The following is a 24,596-nucleotide window of genomic DNA, read 5'->3' as shown; positions in this document are numbered from 1 at the left end:
ATTTAGTTTTTCAATTTTTGAAGGAGTAGGGAAGGGAAAAGAGGGGTTTAGTTCAAATAATCGTTGCTCTGGCTACTCTCAGCTGACAGACCATAAGGAATGGGGGCCCAAATATAAATTGCGCATCTCCAAGCAGGGGTGATGCATAGGGGGTGCACGTGGGTGCATGTGTACCCCCCCAAGTGTGACAGTGCATCCCCTACGAAAAGGTGCTGCTGACATTGCCGGTGATTCCCACTGCTGACGGCATCTGTAGGTGGTTGCCAACCCCTGGTCGGCACTCACCACCTCCCCCTCCACCACCGACAGTGCTGGCAACGTCTGCGGGAGCTCCTGCTTACCACCACAGCGCTCCCGCTGCCACCGTGCCTCCCCAGCTGCCGGGGGCATGCATTATTCATGTCTCCAAGGCTGTTCAAATGTAAGGAAATTGCCAGACTGCTCAAGAATACGTTTTAAGTCACCATTGCCCCACAGAAATATGCAGGGATAGAGAATTCCAAATACGGGGTACTCAAATTGTCCTTGTTACAAACAATGGATACAATTGATCATGTCAGAAATCTCTGGCTGAGCAATTACAAATGGAAAAGAAGTTTTAGAATAATCATCAGTTTGCAGACAGGAAAAGGGCCAAAATCATTCATAAACTGTTTGCAGAGAGTAGATCAACAAGCTGCTTATGTGATGGCCAGTGCTACTGTAACAGGTCAGTCGAATGCACGGACAATATTCTTAGGAACAGTAAGTGGATTATGAAGTAGTGTTAAACCCTAATGTAGAGAGCTTTGGAAAAGAAAGGAAAGAATGTCAAAGCTGGTTCATAGAGCTGCTTGCAATTATTAGCAAATCCTTTCCAAATCTGTCCTCTGGGCATTCCCACAAAAAAAACAGTTAGGCAAATGTTCAAGGTAAAACTCGTTCTCTGCCCCTTGGGAGAGTGAGGCTGCCAATGTTTCTTCAAATTATCATCTTCAATATTTAGCTTTGGGTACAGTACAGAAAGGGGGGTAATTTCCTTTCATCAGTTTTCATATACATGTACATGCATGTATGTACGTATATTTGGCAAGGAAATACAACACCTATTAACAAACTCCTTTGGTTGATATGATATGAAATATAAAACAGTATAGAAATATTATAATTACTTGTCAGTCCTAGTTTATTTATTTCATGTGCCTATTAGGAAATAGTGGAGCTGCAAGCATGTGACTGAAAGCAGATTAGGCACTTCGAGCAAGCTATAGTTCATAATATTTTTCCCTGTCAACAGTGAAAGAAATTTTTACCCCTAGAAGGTGCCTATCGCCAATGTAAATAAGTGGGAAATTCTGAGCGCTGATAGCTTTTTACACCTGCTCTGCACAGCTAGAACAGGGGGCAAAGAGTGCAGGTAGAGATTTGGACACCTGACAGGATATAAATCAGGAAAATCTTTGCAGGTAGGGAAACACTGATAGACATTGACTTTGCAGCCAGAGAGGTGTAATGAAACAGGATTAGATTTTCCTCTGCATCCCAGTCTCTCTGAATTTTTTTTGTGCCAGACATGGATTCATATTCTGCTCCTATCCCAACTCATTACCATTTTTGTCACAAAAGTGAGAGACTGAAATGTTAATACAAAATTATAGTAGGATGGCAGCCTGCTGTATGCTTCTAACCTTTACAATATTTCTTTTCTATATGCGTGCCCACATACTGTACCAATGTGTGTCCATGCATTTATTCAGGATTCATAAATTCAGGGCAAGCCAATTATTGTATACCATGACTATCAGCTTAGTACAATAACTATTTCTGTGCTAGAATACAGTGAAGACATGCATGTAGCAGACACCTGGATATGTGATTGGTAATCCATATTTTTGTGCCAGACTGAAATATCTATTATGTGTAAGTGATCTGCATATTCCTATATATTTTAATATGAGACCCCATAATCTTTTTGCCTTCTTATAAGATTAGTGAGAAAATACAGTCTAACATTTTTCATTAGGCAATACCTAAGGGAATAATATTCGTACATTAGCATAACAGAGCTAAGGTTATGTAATGGTTTCCATTCTAATCTACTTTCAGTTGCTCACGATGCTGCAATGTTCACCTTTTGGCCTGAAATTTTTCAGGCATTTTTTTTACTTGAAGTAAAATTTCCCCACCAAAAGTTTGAACAGAAGCATCTTGGCAGGGTTTTCACTATGAGGAGAGGACAAGGAACCCTATCTTTTTTCTTTGTGTGAATAGGGCTGAAACAGCTAGAGCTTAGAAGTTGAAATGTGGCACTAAAAGATTCTTCATCAAGCATTGTCTCTGCTTGCTAGCGGAGTTCTAGCTATGTAACATTGCTGTAGGCTCAGTAAAGCTTTTATCAGCTGAGCTGCAAATGGCTTTCCCTGTGCAGCTCTTGAAAGATAAATTAGATTTCAACTTGTAGGTTTTTGGATGGAGCACACAGTGGGTGCGTCTACACACGCATTTACTGTGGAGTAACTTACTGCGCGGTAAGCGGTTTTTACACCAGCATCTATACGTACAGGCATTGCAATGCAATGATGCTGTTTGTGGACTGACTGAAATTAGTCCCAAGTCAGTCCACACACACAGGGTTACTGTGCAGTAAGGCACTTACACATGCCTTACTACGCAGTAACTACTCGCATGTAAATTTGCTACCTGCCTTATGCAGGTAGCAAATTTATGCCCAAATCAGCGTAAGTCACCATAGTTACTGTGCAGTATGGACGTGCATGTGTAGACTCATACTGCACAGTAATTTTTGGTGCAGTAACTGCACAGATAGACATGCCCAGTCGATATTGTGGTTTAGTCCCAAGTTTGTGAAGTCCTCAACTAAGGAAGGATTGGCTGCATGTCCATAGATGACTTTGGTCCATATTAAAAAATAATAAAAGTAGTAAAATGCATTGCAGTAAATTGCTGGAAATAGTGGGGCTGAAGGGAGGTTTCTGTGAAGCAGTGAGGAGTAAAGAGGTTGAGTAGATGGCAGGGTAGATTTTCACTTTATAGATTAACCAAAGTAGATATCTATATATAGCACAATTTTTTTGTGAGCTGAAGTTTCATCAGATGTTGTGAAGAGATTGACAGAGGTTTCCTGAAGGCTTTGTAAGATGCATAAAGGCGGAGAGAGAAGTTTTGCCCTAGTCTTTATGGAGCTTAAAAGAGGCGGATGGAAGCTTCCCATGTATCTTGTTGCATTATAGAAGCCCATTATCTATAGGAAAAGGCGTGTTGGGCAGGAGTTTTCTGATGGTACAACCAAACACATACAGCTGACAGAATTTATATACGTTAGTGCTAGTTTTTGCAGGTTTGCAAAACTCAGGAGAGTGAAGCTCCAGTTTTATGGCTTCCACTCATACCTTCCTTATATATTTTTCTATTCATTTTCTTGAAATACAAATTCATCAAAATCGCTTACGCCACTACCCTCTTGTATTTTCAGATCCTCCCCAGAGACAGAGATACCTACAGACAATAAGCCATCTATTGATAGCTGGGGTAGGTAGCAGTATGGAAAACTGATATTTGTTTATATAAGTGAGAAAAGAGGTTCCAGCATCCTGCACTATTGATAACACAGTCCAACAGATTACCAAGGCTTCTAAGTGTATCTCCAAAAGCTACTCCAAGTAACACATATTTCAGCTTTTATGGCTGGACAGCACAGGGTTGTGCCTGCTATGATAAAGACTCCCAGGGGTAGGGGTGTGACCCCCCAAACAATCAGCATCCCGGGCTGGTGCCCCACTTACCCACTCCTAGTTAGGCTACAGATAGGGAGGACAAAAATCTATGAGTTTGCTGTTTTATTAAGAGCTGTATCCCTATTGTTTAGAGTAAAGTCTGGTTAGCAAATTCCTTTGCTAAGCCTGCGTTCCCTCCTCTCCTTTCACTGCTTATATACATGCTTTGGGGTAGGGTTGGGAGCATTTTAATTAAAGTGACTCTCAGGAGCTGTTCTAATTAAAATGTCCGCAGCATTTCCTGCATTCAGTGTCCCTCATTTCAAAATGGCATTGGGGCTGCTTTAACTAAAGCTCATTTGATAAGCTTTAGTTAAAGCACCCCTGCTGCCATTTTGAAAGGTGGTGCTGAATACACAAGACACTGGAGTGTTTTGATTAGAAAGCGTTCCAAATAATCGAGTCTGCTCTGATGCTTTCTAATCCGAGCACAATCGAGCATGTGCAAAGTCATAGGCGGAGGGAGAAAAAATGATTGGGGGGGGGGGGCTGAGGGGCTTCCAGGATCATCTGGTCCAGGTGTCTATAAATACAGGACAGTGACAGTACAGATTGGGACAGGTTTTGACAGCAATCTCTTTCTCTTTTTTATTAATCAATTTAGATGTTTGACAGTCACCGTCTGTGCATTTCAAGGCTGCCTGTTTATATGTTGCTGAGTTTACTGTTAAGATTTTGTGTAAATTGGATGAAGGAGTGTGTATCGCATTTCAGCATCTGTTAGAGGCAGGAGTAAATGCCTTATGGGCTGCGGTACTGTAGGTGACGTGAGGGTCCTTTCCATATGGTTTGGCACCTTCAAGCCATGCAGAGAGCCATATGAAGACTCAGGGGTGAAATTCTGACCCCCCGCAAGTCTCTGGGAACATTTTGCATTTCCGGATTTTGTCCTGAGTGTGCTCCTCACATACATGAGAGAAGATATAACAATAGGCGCTCTCGCCATTCTTCACCGAGACTCTGCGTTCCAGAGCATCCCCGTGAGACAACGTCTTGCCTGAGATTCCCAGCAAGCTATCATCACTGGAATTTATCATCAAGAAGCAGTTGTATTCATTTCCTATGGCTTGGAGGTCCTGCCAAGAGTCATCGCCTGGACAGCGACATGTTTGAATCTCCCTTATTTTCTGCCAATATAAAGAAACATAAAACTGATTTGAATAGTTGTGAACTATGGAGACATTTTCAAGATAACTACTGAATCATTATTGGCAATCCCTTGCAGTTGAGGATGATTGTCTTCCCTGCTTGCCTTATGTGTAGGTCCAAAGACAACTGACAAGGACAATCTGAGATCTGGGAGGATAAAACTTGCTCCGGGAATCTGGAGTCAGACATCTGGATGATGTGGCCAGCCCAGCAAACTTGTTGTTGGATGATGATTGCCTCAATGCTTCTGGTGTTTGCTTGCGAGAGCATGCTAACATCAGATGCTAACAAAAAAGCACTTCTGTCTTCCCACTGGATTTGAGAGATTTCCACAGGTGGCATTGATGGTATGTCTCCAGGAACTTGAGGTGCCTCATGTATGTTGTCCATGTCTCAGCTCCATACAGTAAGGTGGGGATCATGATTGCTTGATAATCCATGAGCTTGGTTTCAAATCTGATGTCATCATCTTTGAGCACCTGTTTCCTCAGGTGTCTGAAGGCTGCATTTGCACATTTTAGGCCATGTTGCATTTCTTTGTTGATGTCAGCCTTCTGCAAGAGATGGCTTCCACGGTACAGGAAATATTCAAAGTTCTCCAGAGTCTCATTGTAAATATGAATTACCGGAGCTGGTGACTGCTCGTTCAGAGCTTGCTGATGGAGGACCTTAGTCTTCCGAATGTTAAGCATCAGTCCCATGTTCTCGCATGCTCTGGTAAAGATGCCGAAGATTACTTGAAGGTCTGCTTCTGAGTAGGCACACACTACAACATCATCACTGTATTGGAGCCCAATGATTGAGGTCGAGGTGGTCTTGGTTTTAGCTTGAAATCAGATGAGATTAAACAGTTTACCATCCATTTGGTAGTTTGGCTCTACTCTGACTGGCACCTAGTTGGTGGTGATGACACAGCCTTGCTTAAATCCTATAGTTTCATAGTTGGTAGGGTCAGAAGGGACCTGAGCAGATCATCAAGTCTGACCCCCTGCCAACCCTGGCAAGGTGTTTGTCCAGCCTCCTCTTAAAGACCCCCAGGGTAGGAGCCAGCACCACTTCTCTTGGAAGTTGGTTCCAGATCCTAGCCACCCTGACCGTGAAGTAGCGCCTCCTGATGTCCAGCCTGAATTTACCCTCTGCCAGCTTATGACCATTATTTCTTGTCACTCTTGGAAGTGCTCGGGGGAACAGGGACTCTCCCAATGCCTGCTGGTCCCCTCTGACTAGTTTGTCAACAGCCACTAGATCCCCCCTCAGCCTTCTCTTGTGGAGGCTGAACAGTTCAGGTCCCTTAGCCTCTCCTCATAGGGCCTGCCCTGCTGCCCCCCGATCATGCGAGTGGCCCTCCTCTGGACCCTCTCCATGCTGTCCACATCCCTCCTGAAGTGCGGCGCCCAGAACTGGACGCAGTACTCCAACTGTGGCCTGACCAGTGTCGCATAGAGGGGGAGGATCACCTCCTTGGACCTGCTTGAGATGCACCTGTGGATGCATGACAAGGTGTGGTTGACCTTCCTGACCATGTCCCCACACTGTCGGCCCACATTCATTTTGTCATCAATAATGACTCCAAGATCCTTTTCTGCCTCTGCACTGACTAGAAGGGAGTTCCCCACCTGTAGGTATGCTGCTGGTTCTTCCCCCACAAGTGCAGCACCTTGCACTTGTCAGTGTTGAAACCCATCCTGTTCTCATCTGCTCACCCCTGTAACCTGTCTAGGTCCAATTGCAGCCTATTCCTCCCTTCCTTCTAGTGTGCCCACATCCCCCCACATCTTAGTGTCGTCTGCGAATTTGAACAGGGTGCTTTTTACCCCCTCGTCCAAGTCGCTGATGAAGATGTTGAACAGTCTGGCCCAAGGACTGAGCCCTGTGGGACCCCACTGCCCACATCCCTCCAGGTCGAATAAGACCCGTCTACCACCACTCTCTGGGTGCGGCCCTCCAGCCAGTTAGCGACCCATCTGGCTGTGCAGGTGTCGATGCCACAGTCTCTTAGTTTTTAAATGAGAATGGGGTGAGAGACAGTGTTGAAGGCCTTCGTAAAGTCCAGAAAGACTACGTCCACTGCTACCCCTGCATCTAAGGATTTTGTGACCTGATCATAGCAGGCCACCAGGTTGGTCTGACAGGACCTGCCTGTAATGAACCCATGTTGGTTGCCCCTAAACATAATCTCCCCTGCTGGCCCCTCGTGGACATGAGCCAGGATAACTCTCAAAAAGCTTACCCAGGATCGAGGTAAGACTATCCGGCCTATACTTTCCTGGGTCCTCCTTCCTCCCTTTTTTGAAAATGGGAACCACATTGGCCCTTTTCCATAGATTCATAGATGTTAGGGTCGGAAGGGACCTCAATAGATCATCGAGTCCGACCCCCTGCATAAGCAGGAAAGAGTGCTGGGTCTAAATGACCCCAGCTAGATGCCCATCCAACCTCCTCTTGAAGACCCCCAGGGTAGGGGATAGCACCACCTCCCTTGGGAGCCCGTTCCAGACCCTGGTCACTCTAACTGTGAAGAAGTTCTTCCTAATGTCCAATCTAAATCTGCTCTCTGCTAGCTTGTGGCCATTATTTCTTGTAACCCCCGGGGGCACCTTGATGAATAAATACTCATCAATTCCCTTCTGTGCCCCCGTGATGAACTTATAGGCAGCCACAAGGTCGCCTCTCAAACTTCTCTTGTGGAGGCTGAAAAGGTCCAGTTTCTCTAGTCTCTCCTCGTAGGGCTTGGTTTGCAGGCCCTTAACCATATGAGTGGCCCTTCTCTGGACCCTCTCCAGGTTATCCGCATCCCTCTTGAATTGCGGCGCCCAGAATTGCACGCAGTACTCCAACTGCGGTCTGACCAGCGCCCGATAGAGGGGAAGTATCACCTCCTTGGACCTATTCGTCATGCATCTGCTGATGCACGATAAAGTGCCATTGGCTTTTTTGATGGCTTCGTCACACTGCCGGCTCATGTTCATCTTGGAGTCCACTAGGACTCCAAGATCCCTTTCCACTTCCGTGCCACCCAGCAGGTCATTCCCTAGGCTGTAGGTGTGCTGGACATTCTTCCTCCCTAGGTGCAGTACTTTGCATTTCTCCTTGTTGAATTGCATTCTGTTGTTTTCTGCCCACTTGTCCAACCTGTCCAGATCTGCTTGCAGCTGTTCCCTGCCCTCCGGCATGTCCACATCTCCCCATAGCTTTGTGTCATCTGCAAACTTGGACAGAGTACATTTCACTCCCTCGTCCAAGTCACTGATGAAGACATTAAAGAGTATCGGTCCAAGGACTGAGCCCTGCGGGACCCCACTGCCCACACCCTTCCAGGTCGAGACTGACCCATCCACCATGACTCTCTGGGTGTGACCCTCCAGCCAATTCGCCACCCACCGGACTGTGTAGTCATCCACATCACAGCCTCTTAACTTGTTCACCAGTATGGGGTGGGATACCGTATCGAAGGCCTTCCTGAAGTCTAAGTATACGACATCCACCCCTCCTCCTGTGTCCAGGCATTTCGTAACTTGGTCATAAAAAGAAACTAGATTGGTCAGGCATGATCTGCCTGCCACGAACCCGTGCTGATTTCCCCTCAGCATAATTTGCCCTGCTGGGCTCTCACAAATGTGAGCCTTGATAATTTTTTCAAAGACTTTACCAAGGATGGAGGTGAGACTGACTGGTCTATAGTTGCCCGGGTCCTCCTTCCTCCCCTTTTTGAAAATGGGGACCACGTTGGCCCTTTTCCAGTCCTCCGGGACTTGGCCCGTGCGCCACGAGCTTTCAAATATTTCCGCCAGTGGCTCTGCAATGATGTCGGCCAGTGCCTTCAGCACCCTTGGATGGAGCTCATCCGGGCCTGCCGACTTAAAGGCATCCAGTTCTTCCAAATGACTCTGCACCATTTCAGGGTCTATGCATGGAAGTCTGGCGCCTTGCTGCTGTCTCTCTACAACCCCAGCGAGAGACTTGTCGTGTCCCTCGCTTAGGAACACTGAGGCAAAGAACTCACTGAGGAGTTCAGCCTTGTCCCCCCTGTCCATCACCAATTGTTTCTGCCCATTTAGCAGGGGTCCTATTCCTCCCTGGGCCTTCCTTTTACTCCCTATATATCTAAAAAACAATTTCTTGTTGTCTTTTACTTGTGTTGCCATCCTCAGCTCCATGGTAGCTTTGGCCCTTCTAACTGCCTCCCTACAAGCACGAGCAGAGGAGGTATATTCATCTTTGGTGATCTCTCCCTGTTTCCACTTTTTATGTGCTTCCCTTTTGGCCCTTAGGCTGCCCTGGATTTCTCTGGTCAGCCAAGGAAGCCTCCTGGCCCCTTTCCCTCTTTTGCCTCGCTCGGGGATTGTCTTGCTTTGTGCCCGAAGGGTCATTTCCTTAAGGCACAGCCACTCTTCTTGGGCTTCCATCTCTTCAAATCTCCTACTCTGCAGTGTGTCCTTGACTAATCGCCTGAGTTCATTGAAATCAGCTTTCCTAAAGTCTAGCACTTTCACCCTACTAGTTACCTTACCCACTCGCCGTCTTATGGTGAATTCTATTATTAGGTGATCACTGTCCCCCAGATGGCTACTGATCTGGAGGTCCGCTACCATGTCATCTCCCGTTGCCAATACCAGATCCAGTATGGCATTCCCCCTAGTGGGACCGTGTACCTCCTGAGTCAGGTGGAGGTCCTGTACACAGGTTAGAAACCTGCGTGAGTGGTGGGACTTTGCTGTCTGTGACTCCCAGCAGATGTCCGGGTAGTTTAGGTCCCCCATGACTACCGCCTCTGGCGGTCCTCTGGCACCACACCAGAGCACCATGAGTGCTTGTAAAGCTGTGCCAGGCGTCCCGCAATGACCTCTGCTAATCCCCTCAGCACTCTGGGGTGGAGATCGTCAGGACCTGCTGATTTAAACGTGTCCAGTCCCTCCAGAAGTTCCCTGACTAGGTCCTCACTGACCCTAGGCCTGGGTGTGCCTCCCCTGGGACCTACAAGGGTCCCAGTGGGGGGGAGAATGACCTGGTCCCTGCTCAGAAAAATGGAGGCCAAGAAATTGTTAAATAGGTTAGCTTTGCTGTCTGGTGCGATGAACAGATTTCCTAGCATGTCCTGCAGAGGCCCCATGTTACCCGGTACCTTCTTTTTACCCCCTGTGTATTTAAAAAAGGACTTTTTGTTGTCTTTGATCCAGGTAGCAAGTCCCAGTTTCATCTCCACCCTGGCCTTTCTGACTGCCCCCCTACAGCCTTGAGCAACCGAGGTATAGTCCTCCCTGGTGATGGCCCCTCCCTTCCATTGGGCGTACACCTCCTTTTTAGCTAGGAGACATTCCCGTATGGTTTTGGTGAGCCCTGGGGGCTTTTGCGCCCTCTTGCCCCCTTTGATCCATGTTGGGATTACCTCCCTTTAGGCTTGGAGGATCATCTCCTTAAGGAACAACCACTCTTCCTGGACACCCGACTCCCCTCCCCTCTGGGACCTCAGTGCCTCCCTGACTAGTCTCCTTACCTCATTGTAATCCGCCCTCCTGAAGTCCAGGGCTGCTGCCTTGCTGCAGGCCTTTGCTACCTTGTGCTGGACGATGAATTCCAGCAGGCGATGATCGCTGTCACCCAGGTGGTCGAGCACCTGCAGACCCCTCACCAGGTCATCGCCCATGGCCAGGACCAGATCCAACAAGGCATCTCCCCTGGTGGGGCTGCGCATCTCCTGGGTTAGGTGGAGGTCCTGTATCTCAGCTAGGAACCTACGTGAGTGGTCAGACCTAGCTGTCTGCTCTTCCCAGCAGATGTCTGGAAAGTTCAGGTCACCCATGATGACCACGTCGCTTGACCTAACTGCCTCTGTGAGCTGACTTAAGAATTTCCAGTCTAGCTCTTCTCTTTGGTTGGGTGGTCTGTAGTAGACCCCCACCGGCCTCCATCCTGTCTTAATCTCAAAGGGATCTGTGATAGATCTGTTACTGAGAACCACAGCTGGGATGCTGTCCTGGAGCAGGTGAAGAATAGTGATGAATTTTGATGTGCATCCATACTTCAGAAAGCTCCTCCACAGCTTTTTTTGGTTGACAGAGTCGAAGGCTTTTGTGAGGTCAAAGAAGGCTATATAGAGAGGTTTCTGTTGTTCCCGGCATTTTTTCTTATGTGAGCCATAAAGATCATGAGTAACACATGGCTAGAAGAATGCAGTACTAATAACCTTAGAAATGTTTAGGAGACTTCCTTCTTGAAGTACCTTTACTGACAATGAAGGATCTGGTCCTCCTTCCACCCCAGCACCCTGCTAAATCAGAGGTAACACTTTAGTGTTATTTGGAGCAGGGCCTGCGAGATACAGAGTGATTACTACTGTTTCTTTAAAATATTTGTATTTTATCTTAGGAACGGGCTTCACACTGTTACTTATCACCACAGTATTTGAGGACCTTCCACGCTAACTAGATTGGCAATACCCAAAGGTCAGATCCATATTGGTAAACTGGGTACCTAAATGGGACTAATGTGGAATTAGGCATCTTGGTTTCAGAATATCCAGCTGGCCACAAAATCGCTCTGGTGCATGAAATAATTCGGTGCCTACATGTCAGACTGAGGATTGCTAGGTACCTGAATTTTAGGCACCTGCATGCATGTGGAACCACTCCTGGTTGGATATGTCCAGCTCACGCCTAATCTCTGTTGTGCAGCATAGTAGAGGTGAGGCATTAACTCCTAAACATGCCCAGAGCCCTCTAGGAAGGGCTTGGCCATTAGGTGCATACCAACAGCATTGAGTTCAGTTCAAAGTTAAGCAGCCGTCACCATTCTCACTTGAAAATGTGGTCAGTCCTAGTGTTCATAATAGATTATTGGTTAGGCCATTTACCCACAAAGTGGGAGATTTGGGTTTTAGACCTGCCTTAGCCTAAAGGGATTCAAACCCACATCTCCTTATAGAGCAAGATAGATGAAGGAATCCTCCATCTCTCTTGTTGAAGCTGGAGCCCTTGACAGACATGAATGCAAGAATCGTGGGCCAAAAAGAGAGCAAGCAGGTAAAAGCCTATCTCTGTAGACTAGTGTTTAGGTCTTGGAGATGGGAGACACGGGTTCTGGTCCCACTCCCGGGGCTTTAGCTGTTCCTCCCCTGCCATCCTCCCTCCAGTGATCATCTCATGTAAAAAGAATCCTATGCTTGGGAGTGTGGGTGGGCAAAGGTGCCCTGATGTATGGTCCCAAGCAATATATCTAAAGTCTAGAGAGGAGCAAGTGTTCACAAACATCCCACTTTCTTAATGTCCTATTAGCTAGCTCTAGGTGGCTCATTGCTTAGCATCCTTGAATTGTCCTTCAGAGGCACCTAACTCTTCTCAGTGCCTACAGGGAGCTGAGGTTCCTAAGCCTGTTTCTTCGAAGCACCCTTCTGTTCCCAGACAGCTGTGTTGAGGTGTTGTCGCACTGAAGTTGGAGGTGCCTAAGGGAACAGTCTGGAATTTGTCTCAGGTCCCTACTGGGTTTCACGGACTCTTTCATTCTTCTTCCTTTCCTTGTTCATCAGGAAGCTCTGGAGCTTTTGTTGATGAGATGAGCAAGATGGAGGTCGCTGAGAGAGGAAGGGTGGTGGCTGTGGCATTCTTCTTAGGCTGCAGACGTTCACTCGAAGAGAGAGGATTTGCAGCACTTTCTATAGATGTTCAGGCTCTGGATACATCTAATGCAAAGTTGTTATTCTCAGCTGTACTCCAGCCAAATGGATGACAATTGAAACAGCAGTACATAAAGACTGTAAGCAGCTGAAGCAAGTACTGCTGGGAGGAGAAGGTAAAAGGACTGCGTCCAGATGAGCGTGGCCATGCAGTATGTGGCTCTGTGAGTGGTGCACGCAGGGGCAATATGTGCCACTCAAAACCGGAGCCTGGCTGGCCAGAGCCACGCTCTAAGAGGTAGGATCACAGGTGCTGCAGCCCTGGGAGGTCCCCAGGATCCCAGGTAAGGCTGCTGGGACCAGTTCAGTGCTGGTCCCAGCCTCCCCTACCCCACCTGGGGCAATGTGCCACTTGCTAGAGTGCATGTGGCACGGTCTTTCCCTAAGGACAACTAGCAGTGGCACAAGGTGCATTGCTGCTAGCTGTCCCCGGGGAGCCAAACATCCACGCTTGTCTGGATGTGGCCAGTGGGTCTACCTTTCCCCATTGCATCCTTGGGCCCATTTTTGTGGTTGCATTGAAGACCTGCACCAGGCTACTAACAATGCTCTGCAATGGATATCAAATCTAAAACTGTCACTCTAGCCTTATCCCTCAGTGCTCTTGTTTACAGGTTATATATAGTTTATTCTATCATTGGCTTGCCAAATCCCATTTGAATAAGTGCTACTGCTCTGTGGTTGCTATCAGTAATTGGTAAACACAAGTACTTTGCTGAGCTTTTCATACCCGGGCATCTCTTTAGGATACTCTGCCTTTTTCAGAAATAGGACATAACTTATTAATAGCAGTAAATCATGCAGGGTGGGTTATTGCTGTGTGCCTTGGATGCCTCTGGCTTCATGCTCTCAGTTATCAGGGTCTTGTGGTGTGGTTCACTACATACTTAGTAAATGGTGACTTACTGTTATTAGGAGATGATTCACTAATATTGCATTTCATTTTTCAAACAGGTTAGCAGTGCGTTATACTTCCACTTTGAAAAGTAGTGGTTACAAAAAAGATAAAACAACAGGGAGAAGATTACATGCCCTTTTTTATCTCATGCTTTGTGTCTGTGTAATAGTGCCTCTGGTCTGGCTGTCCTGCAGAGATTAAATCTAGGACTTCTGGCTGTAAAACCATAAGTCTTTATTGTTTGAACTAAGAGATCACCTCTGTTAATTTTAGATGCAGGAGCAGACATGCCATGTCACCAGCTTGTGCACCATTGGCTACAGAAATTGGCATGCCTTAACCATTCTTGTCCAATGGACTGATAAGCTTGGGTAGACCTTGGAGTAGACCCATATCATGGTTTCATCACTACAGGGGTCCAAAACACATACACGTGCGCGCGCGCGCGCACACACACACACACACACACACACACACACACACACACACACTAAACACTGTTGAGAGAGAGAATATATATTAGACATATATGCTAGTTTCTGATGGCTCTTTCTTTTTAATAAGAAATGAATCTGAAATACTGACTTTCTATGTTAACTTTTATGCCAGAGACTGAGTTTAAAGAGGCTGGTGTCCCACAACCTGGTGATGCAATTCCATAGGGGAAAGGCTAGTTTGAAACTGTCTTTCCTTCAAGCTCTCATTGTTCTTCCTTCCATTAAACAATGTATATTTGTTTAACCAGGGGTTCTTGCTGGGCCCTTGGCACGGCTTTACGAGCGCTCGTGGTGCTCGGGCCAGGTGCCAGATGATTGGAAGATAGCCAATGTGGTCCCCATCTTTAGGAAAGGGACGAGGGAGAACCCGGGCAACTATAGCCCTGTCAGTCTTACCTCAATCCTGGGGAAACTCTTCGAGAAGATCATCAAGGAGCACATCTGTGATAGGCTGGATCGGGGATGATGCTCAAAGGCAACCAGCACGGTTTCATTAGGGGCAGGTCATGTCAGACCAACCTGATTGCCTTTTACGATCAGGTCACAAAAGCATTGGATGCAGGTGTCACCGTGGATGTAGTCTTTCTGGACTTCAGCAAGGCCTTTGATACTGTCTCTCACCCCATCCTTATTAAAAAACTAGGCGACTGTGGCATCGATGCCTACACGGTCAGATGGATTGCTAATTGGCTGAAGGGTCGTACTCAGAGGGTGGTGGTGGACGGGTCATATTCGACCTGGGGGGAAGTGGGCAGCGGAGTCCCCCAGGGCTCGGTCCTTGGGCCCGCACTGTTCAATTTCTTTATCAGCGATTTGGATGACGAGGTGAAAAGCAACCTATTTAAATTTGCTGATGATACCAAAATTTGGGGTGAGGTGGGCATGCTAGTAGGGAGGGAAAGACTGCAGAAAGACCTGGATAGGTTGCAAGGGTGGGCTAACAAAAACAGGATGCGTTTCAATACGGACAAGTGCAGGGTGCTGCACTTGGGCAGTAGTAACCGGCAGCACACTTATAAGATGGGAAACTCCCTTCTTGAGAGCATGGAGGCAGAAAGGGATCTTGGAGTCATCATTGACTCCAAGATGAACATGGGCCGACAATGCGAGGTCACGGTCGGCAGGGCTAACCAGACCCTATCGTGCATCCACAAGTGCATCTCAAGTAGGGCCAAGGAGGTGATCCTCCCCCTCTACTCAACACTGGTCAGGCCGCAGCTGGAGTACTGTGTCCAGTTCTGGGCACCCCACTTCAAGAGGGATGTGGACAACATGGAGAGGGTCCAGAGGAGGGCCACCCGCATGATCCGGGGACAGCAGGGCAGACCCTACAATGAGAGGCTACGGGACCTGAACCTGTTCAGCCTTCACAAGAGAAAGCTGAGGGGGGACCTTGTGACCGTCTATAAACTCACTAGGGGGGACCAGAAGGGTTTGGGGGAGACCTTGTTTCCCCTGGCGCCCCCAGGGATAACAAGGAATAACGGCCACAAGTTGTTGGCGAGTAGGTTCAGATTAGACATCCGTAGGAACTACTTCACAGTTAGGGCGGCTAGGATCTGGAAGCAACTTCCAAGGGAAGTGGTGCTGGCTCCTACCTTGGGGGTCTTTAAGGAGCGGCTCGATGCCTACATGGCAGGGGTCACTTGAGCCCAGTTTCCCTCCTGCCCAGGTAGGGGGTCGGACTTGAAGATCTACAAGGTCCCTTCCGACCCGACTTCTATGATTCTATATTGTGTGCATTGCATGATGCAGTTCTCTCTAGAATTGTTGGCAATTCATAGAAACATAGAATCATAGAAGTCGGGTCAGAAGGGACCTTGTAGATCTTCAAGTCCGACCCCCTGCCTGGGCAGGAGGGAAACTGGGCTCAAGTGACCCCTGCCATGTAGGCATCGAGCCGCTCCTTAAAGACCCCCAGGGTAGGAGCCAGCACCACTTCCCTTGGAAGTTGCTTCCAGATCCTAGCCGCCCTAACTGTGAAGTAGTTCCTACGGATGTCTAATCTGAACCTACTCGCCAACAACTTGTGGCCATTATTTCTTGTAAACAAGGTTTCCCCCAAACCCTTCTGGTCCCCCCTAGTGAGTTTATAGACAGTCACAAGGTCCCCCCTCAGCCTTCTCTTGTGAAGACTGAACAGGTTCAGGTCCCGTAGCCTCTCATTGTAGGGTCTGCCCTGCTGTCCCCAGATCATGCGGGTGGCCATCCTCTGGACCCTCTCCATGTTGTCCACATCCCTCTTGAAGTGTGGCACCCAGAACTGGACACAGTACTCCAGCTGCGGCCTGACCAGTATCGCGTAGAGGGGGAGGATCACCTCCCTGGCCCTACTTGAGATGCACCTGTGAATGCACGATAGGGTCTGGTTAGCCCTGCCGACCGTGACCTTGCATTGTCGGCCCATGTTCACCCTGGAGTCAATGATGACTCCAAGATCCCTTTCTGCCTCCATGCTCTCAAGAAGGGAGTTTCCCATCTTATAAGTGTGTTGCCGGTTACTACTACCCAAGTGCAGCACCCTGTACTTGTCCGTATTGAAACACATCCTGTTTTTGTTAGCCCACCCTTGCAACCTATCCAGGTCTTTCTGCAGTCTTTCCCTCCCTACTAGCATGCCCACCTCACCCCAAATTTTGGTATCATCAGCAAATTTAAATAGGTTGCTTTTCACCTCGTCATCCAAATCGCTGATAAAGAAATTGAACAGTGCGGGCCCAAGGACCGAGCCCTGGGGGACTCCGCTGCCCACTTCCCCCCAGGTCGAATATGACCCATCCACCACCACCCTCTGAGTACGACCCTTCAGCCAATTAGCAATCCATCTGACCGTGTAGGCATCGATGCCACAGTTGCCTAGTTTTTTAATGAGGATGGGGTGAGAGACAGTATCAAAGGCCTTGCTGAAGTCCAGAAAGACTACATCTACGGTGACACCTGCATCCAATGCTTTTGTGACCTGATCGTACAAGGCAATCAGGTTGGTCTGACATGACTTGCCCCTAATGAAACCGTGCTGGTTGCCTTTGAGCATCATCCCCGATGCCGGCCCATCACAGATGTGCTCCTTGATGATATTCTCGAAGAGTTTCCCCAGGATTGAGGTAAGAATGACGGACCTATAGTTGCCTGGGTTCTCCCTCGTCCCTTTCCTAAAGATGGGGACCACATTGGCTATCTTCCAATCATCTGGTACCTGGCCCGAGCACCACGAGCGCTCGTAAAGCCGTGCCAAGGGCCCTGCAATAACCCCTGGTAGCTCCCTCAACACCCTGGGGTGGAGAGCATCTGGACCTGCTGACTTGAAGACGTCCAGCCCCTCCAGAAGCACTCTAACCCGGTCCTCCTCAACCTTAGGTCTTGGGGCGTTCCCTTCGAGTCAGTCTTGAATCATGGTGGGGGAGTCCCGGTCCCTGCCCAAGAAAACGGAGGTGAAGAATTTGTTAAAGATGTCTGCCTTCTCTTCTGGCATGACCACCAGATTGCCCAGTGTATCTTACAGGGGCCCCACATTTCTCAGCACCTTCTTCATCCTCCCTATATATTTGAAAAAGGACTTTTTATTATCCTTGATCTTGGACGCTAGTTCTAGCTCTATGTCTGCCTTAGCTTTCCTAACAGCCCCCCCACAGGCCTGAGCAGTGGAGGTATACTCTTCTTTGGAGATAGTCCCCCCCCTTCCACCGGGTGTACGCCGCCTTCTTGGCAACCAGGCATTCCCGGACTTCCTTGGTGAGCCAGGGAGGCTTTTGGGCACTCTTGCCCCCCTTGCTTCTTGTTGGGATTGTCACCTCTTGAGCCCTGAGTATCGTCTCCTTAAGGAATGACCATTCATCTTGGGCACTGAGTTCCCCTGCCCTCGAGAACCCCAGCGCCTCTCCCACCAATCTCCTCAACTTGTTGAAGTTGGCCTTCTTGAAGTCTAGGGCTACCGCCTTGCTGTAGGCCCTTGACACCCTGACAAAAGTTGCATCATTTTCAGAAAAGCCATGTCAGAACGCTGTTTGAGATTTTTGTGCCCAACCAAGCTCTAATTTTATTAACAGTGATGTACTCTAATGGGTTACTACTGAGGATCACTATTGTACTGATATATTAAATCTACTGAAAAGTTAATGCCATTAAGCAGCTACACTGCAACAGGTTTACTTTGTCCAGTATATGTGTTTTCTAGGCCAAAATGTATTTAAATTAGCTGAAATTGATTTAATGGTCCAGATTCTGTTCTAGTAGACAATATTTTAAACTCAGAATTACTCCAGTAAGTTAATTAAACTTACACCAGGAAAGGATAAGAAAATTTGGCCAATAACATATTTAAATATTGTACAGGATGCAATAGAAGAATGAAATCACAAGAGAATATACAGATGTTTTCTCCAGGAAAACATGAATGTGATTACAGAGGATTTCCACATGCTGGCCTCTGTGTATTGCATTTATAATTATGTGTGGGCACAATCAAGTCGGAGATGCTTGTGCTATTTCATGAATATTTTATGTCTATGAGTTTGTGTGTTGCTTGCTACATAATTACAATGGAGGGGAGTTGTTAAAGTCATCAGCAGGAAAGTGGACAAACATGTCTGGCAGCTTTCCCTTAAAGGACAATACAAGAACCAGCCCCCTTGTATCGTGTCTCTGACCATACTGAGCTCAATGTTCATGGTTTGACTTTGAGGAGGTGAAAATCCAGGTGGGAAACTGAAATAAGGAATTTTGGTATGGGTAAAAATTGTATCCCTGGAGCTTAATTGAGAGAGAGGCTGAGACTGCAGTGATCTGTCCTACTGGAGATGAGATGGAGAAATCTGCAGTATGCTAGACCTACTTTTTGTGGCCTGCTGTGTTGAAAACCCTTTCTTGTCCTGCTTTGTTTCTGCAGATGATATCAACAAATCCTTGTTTCAGAAGGGCTGTTAATGCACTGATCCAAGCTTCTGCAAGGAGCAGTCATGAGCAAGGCAGTCAAATCTGATGGAGCCTGATGAGCAATCCCAGTTCATGCCTATGAGTGCTGCGCCCAAAGAACAGCCCAAGGAAAAGGAGAATCCTGGGATTGCACCCGAGCCAGGAGAGCGCTCAAAGCCATCCCTTGGTGGGAGTTGTAGTAAAAGAAAGACTGAGACAGATCAAAGGGGCAGTGAGCCCTAAACTGTGACAAACTCCTTGAAGATCCTGTGGACTTATTAACACATAATTTGTGGACATTTTAGTATGTTCTGAAGCCAAAGGTGCTGACTTCACACGTGCAAATAATTTTGGTACCAAGTTGCACATGCAAATTATGGGGGCAAAACTTAACGTGCAGTGAAAGCATGTCAGAAAATCAGAGTCAATAGCTGTCTGTGTTTTTTCATTCCAGTTTAGAGTCCAATGTCTGACTGGAATTTTGGCGAAAATGAGATCTTTGTAATTATCTTTATTGGACACCCATTATTCGTTTTGTTTGCTTTGGTTATTTTCCAGTTTTCCTGTTTCAGAGTATTTGTATGCTGATAATCCTCATCTGGCAGGGCCATTCTTCTTCCTTGCATCATGCTCACAATAACAAGTTGCTATGTAGTACCTGTGGAAACCCCCAGATATGGAAATGACATTAATAGTCTATCCTCTACCTCTACAGTAGTTCCTGAGAGTTTTCCTTCTTGGAATCTACAAGTCCAGCTTTCATACCCAGGGCAGCTCTCAGGACCAATTAGAGCTGTTGTTGGCAATGGTTTCTAGTGGGGGGCCAGCATGACTCAGCTCAGGTTCATGGTGCGCCAGTGCTAAGGCTTACCTGCCCGGCCTTGCTGTGGCACATCTCTGTGGGCTGGATCCAATTGGTTCTGCAGGCCAAATCTGCAGGCAACATTGCCAACCCCTGAATTGGAGGCCTGAATATTTTGTTTAATGGTTAGACTAGAAGACCCACAGTCAGGATTTCTGTTCTGCCACTGACTGCTTGCGTGGTTTTGGGCATGACACATACCCAGTCCTAGTTACTTGCTTCTTTGCATCAGGATGCAGCTTAGATTTGTAAAACTTCTGAGACTTTTGGCTATCGCAGATGGCTGCTAAATGCAGCATATCATATGCATATCTTTTGCTGTTCCAATTCTTTCCCATTATTTCTTTGACGTATTTGTATAAGAAGCCATTTCTATAAGGAGGCCAGGCCAGAACTCTGAACCCAGCTGGTCCCAGTCAGGAGATCAAGACAAGTCATTCCCCAAACAAGTGCCACCTGCAGCCAGCCCTGGGCAGCAGCCTGGTCCCAGCTGAGCTGGGGCAATCAGGACAACCAATCCCCTGAAGCCAGAGGCAACAGACCCCACCCGCACCAGCCCTTAAAAGCCAGACTCAGGCTACAATCTCCTTGTCCCAGCAATGGTAAGAGTTCTTGTTCCGGTCCTTTGTGTGCTTCCCTGCTGGCTCCGAGTGCGGCTTCTGATCCTGGTAAGACCCTTGGCATTCCCTGACCCTCTGCTCTCGGTTCTGGTTCAACCTTCAGCTCTAGCTTTGGCTTCTGTCCTCGGTTAATCCTCAACTTACTCTACCTCTTGTTTCAGATTGTGACCCCAGTCTGTCCGGACTCTGGCTACAAATCCAGTTCTGCTGCCAGACCCGACACCACCCAGACTTTGGGTATGTTCTACCCACTAGGCTAGACCATTCACGCCCCAGTTTGCTAACAGACTCTTCCTGAGCTTTTTTTCCCCCTCTATTTGCTCCAGAAGGGAAGTCATAACACCTGTTTATGACATCACAGGCTATTGCAGTAGATTTATGACATCACAGGTGGTACTTTATTACCCTACCAAAGGATCTAGTGGGAGAAGACAGGCTTTAAGAGAGGAACAATGTTTGTTTAAATCGGAGGGACCTAAACCAAAACTCCTTCTGATGCTGCTGTCACTTGTAAAAAGGATCTGGACAGCACACATTAAACCCATCTGTGGGTTCAATGTATACATATATTTTAGTAGGTAGCAAGGGAAGCTTATAAAGAATGGCTAGATGTATGAGATGCCCAGCTGGTAGTATTTGGAGTGGTTTCACTTAAATCCAGAGAGCTCTGCTAACTTGTGCTGGTTTCTCACCCCAAAAACTTTTAAGTATGATGCAATCTAAATTTTCCAAGAGCATATCCATTAATCCTTAAAAGGTACTGCAGCATAAACATCCTCACAAGTCCTATTACAATAGCAGGGGCAGTCAGCTTTATTTACAGGATGATTTTTTTTTTCCCATGCAAACTGAAAACAATAACAGTTTGGAACAAGTCGGCAAAGACTGGAACAAGAATTCATCCCTTTAAAACAACCTCATAAACATTATACTGAACTGTGAGTTCATTCCCAAAGAGGTCAAATGATCAAGTATCCAATTTATCCCTCCTAGCAGGTGTCGGAAGTTTGTAGAGCTGAACTCCACTGAGGAATGGGGGAGGGAGGACTCGCCAGGGACAGATGCAGTAATTGTTCACAGCTGGAAAGCTGCTGGGCTATCCAAAAAGCACAGATTTTGATTAAGAAACTGGCAGATTGTGGGCAGGAAACACATACATGCTCCCTTCTATAGGTTTGGTGGTAGGAATCTGCATGGCAGGCCAAGGGGGCTTGTAATGCTAATGTGTTTAATTCAGTTGTTCCCATCACTAAACACACTTTTTTTTTTTTTCTTGTTACTCTTTATAGTCCTGGTCCTCTGCTTTAGGGCACATGGGGAAGTGCTACCAAAATATTCATCAGCTAACTGCAAAGGGGGAGAAACATACTGACCCCCTCTAGCTGTGAAGCATGATGGTATGTCAACCCCCAACACTCAGAATGAGGTGGGTGAATGCACTTGCTTCATTCTATGTAGCTCGAGCACTTCAACTATGGAAAAAGCCCTCAGGGGTTGAATAAGAGGATTGAAGGAGGGTGGGAGAAAGAAGGTGGTTGAGGAATGGACTGGCATAAATTTTCACAGGAGGGGAGAGCAATGATAAGCCACTTGCATTCATCACTGTTGTGGGGTTGGACTCAATGACTAATGGAGGTCCTTTCTAGCCCTACTTCTCTATGATGGTCTATGAAATACTTCTGGTGCATGTAGTCCAAAGGGGAAGCTCTTTCCAAGTCATGAAAATGAGTCCCTATTTTACAACTTGGCTAAAGTTAGTAACACAAATGGATGCATTCTGCAAAGTAGTAGCAGTGGATTCAGGTTGCTTAAAAGGGAGTTGTGGTATAGTGGAGAGCTCACTGCACATGTGTCCAGCAGCTGACATTGGAGCTGTCAGCAGTGAAGTGGGGTGCGACTGACCAGTGCACCCTCCCCTGCTTGGATCTGCCTCTGGTAATGCAGGATTTTCCCCTGTGTAGAATAGTGTTGACAACAAGTAAAAAGTGCCAAGTGCATACTTTTCCTTTTGCTTTGCACGAAGTTGCTAACTGTGTATCATGCTTTTGGTATAGAAGCAACTGTTATATGGTATTAGACAAAGTTAACAAGCCAGTGGCTACACTAATACCTATGTTAGGCCTCTAAACAGGTCTAGTGTGAAGTAGATCTGATGTGGTTGATACCTGCACTGTGGTAGCGCCTAAAAAGAGTCCAGTACGTGAGCTGGGTCCAGAACAAATGCATAGGTAGACATGGTCTCTGCCTCAAAGAATTTGCAATGCAATGAGCCAAGACAAACAGCAGCAGACAGACTTCACAGTTAAGCAAATTGCCCAACGTGCATAACTTGCCAGTAGTATTGTTTCCATTAAGAAGTTTCTGACATCACTCTCTTTTATTCCGGTGACCTCAGGAAATACAGTTACGCCATACTGTCACAATGGGACCTTCCTCCATCCCACGAGAATAAATTCAGGCACAGGGTGAGGAGTTAGGCTTCCCATCGGATTCTGCCACTCCTTTCCAGTCCTGGATGGCATCTCCGTTCTGTGGGAGATGCCTGTCTGTGCTCTAGGGTTTCCTCGGGTTGGGAGCAGGGGTCAACGTGTTTGTGAAGTCTTAAGTAGACATAATCTGAGCTGAATGCTTATGGAGTTAAGAAAAGTGCTCTAGATTAGAGCTTGCATGAACAGCTGTCTGCTGGTATGAAAATCGGTTCAAAGCAAATAACTTCTGACCAAGAGCAAAGAATAGAGGTGCTCCTTATCATGCCCTTTTGCATGAAGCACAGTCATCAAGTAAACATTATTCCAAAATGGAAGACACATGGGGCAGCTGATGCATGATAGGCTTTTTTTTAATCTGTAAAAGGGCTGGCATATTTAAATGTTCTCTAATTCAATTCCTAGAAAAATGAGGGTTGGAAGGGACCTCAGGAGGTCATCTAGTCAATGCCTGCTCAAAGCAGGACCATCCCCAACTAGACCCTCCAAGTCAAGGCTTTGTCTACCCAGGTCTTAAAAGCTTCCAAGGATGGAGACTCCACCATCTCTCTGGGTAACCTGTTCTAGTATTACTCTCCTAGTGAGAGAGGTTTTTCCTAACATCTAACCTAAATTTCCTTTGCTGCAACTTGACTATTGCTCCTTGTTCTGTCATCTGCCACCACTGAGATCAGTCCAGCTGCATCTTCTTTGGACCCCCCCACCTGCAGGTAGTTGAAGGCTGCTATTAAATCCCCCATCAGTCTTGTCTCCAAACTAAATAATAGCTAAGTAGCCAGGTACCAGCATAAATGGGCTGTGCTGTCCAATGAGGTGGGAATGGTTAAGACAGGGGTGGGCAAAATGCGGCCCACCAGGCCATTCTATCTGGCCTGAGAGGCCTCTAAAAAATTTAGGAAATTAATATTAATCTGCCCCTGGTTGCCTGTCATGCGGCCCTCAGTTGCTTGCCAAAACTCAATAAGCAGCCCTCTGCCCAAAATAATTGCCTGCCCCTGGGTTAAGAGAACTAGCAGATGCATTGGTTTCAGTGAATTTCCTGGGCAACGTGCACTGGTGATACTTCTGCTGAGCCTATGGCAGAGATTAATTTTTCCCTCCTTGGTAGAAGGACCTGAGAAGAGTAGTTGGTGTTACTACTCCTATCATAGCATGGATGAATTCTTCCTGGCCCTGGCTAGAGTAGGATGTTACAGCTTGTGATGGGGGAAGAGAGCGTAGCTCTTTGTCGATAGGGATTTAAGACTCATACATAGGGAATTTAGGAATAGAATGAGATACCAGTAATAGTTAACCTGTGGGCTAGATCCCTGTGTGTCATACAGATACTTCATGGCGCAGAAAGCCTTCACAAACCTGAATGAATTTGGCTATATGAAGGTTAGCCCAGTGAAAGGGGAGTATATCTAGGATGTATCTATTTTCTGGCGGTTTACAATGGCCTTGAAGACCATTTAGTTTGAACTGATTGTTTAAAAAGCCACTCGGCATCCAGGAGTGCTGCAGGCGTTCACATGGATGACATGAGACATTCTCACCAAAAAAATGCTGTCTTTCATTAAACACACTACTCCAGAGGATTGGGAGGTAGTAAATGAACCTCTGTTCAGAACAAGCCACAAGAGTGATCTGGGGAAATATATACCAATAAACCTTACATCTGTAATAGCCAGATTGGAATAAACAATCACTGAAACAATAGTCATAAACACAGTACAAAACACCTGGTGT

This window comes from Alligator mississippiensis, chromosome 2, assembly GCF_030867095.1.
Source record: "Alligator mississippiensis isolate rAllMis1 chromosome 2, rAllMis1, whole genome shotgun sequence".
NCBI lineage: Eukaryota > Metazoa > Chordata > Crocodylia > Alligatoridae > Alligator > Alligator mississippiensis.
This window is presented reverse-complemented; position numbering follows the sequence as displayed.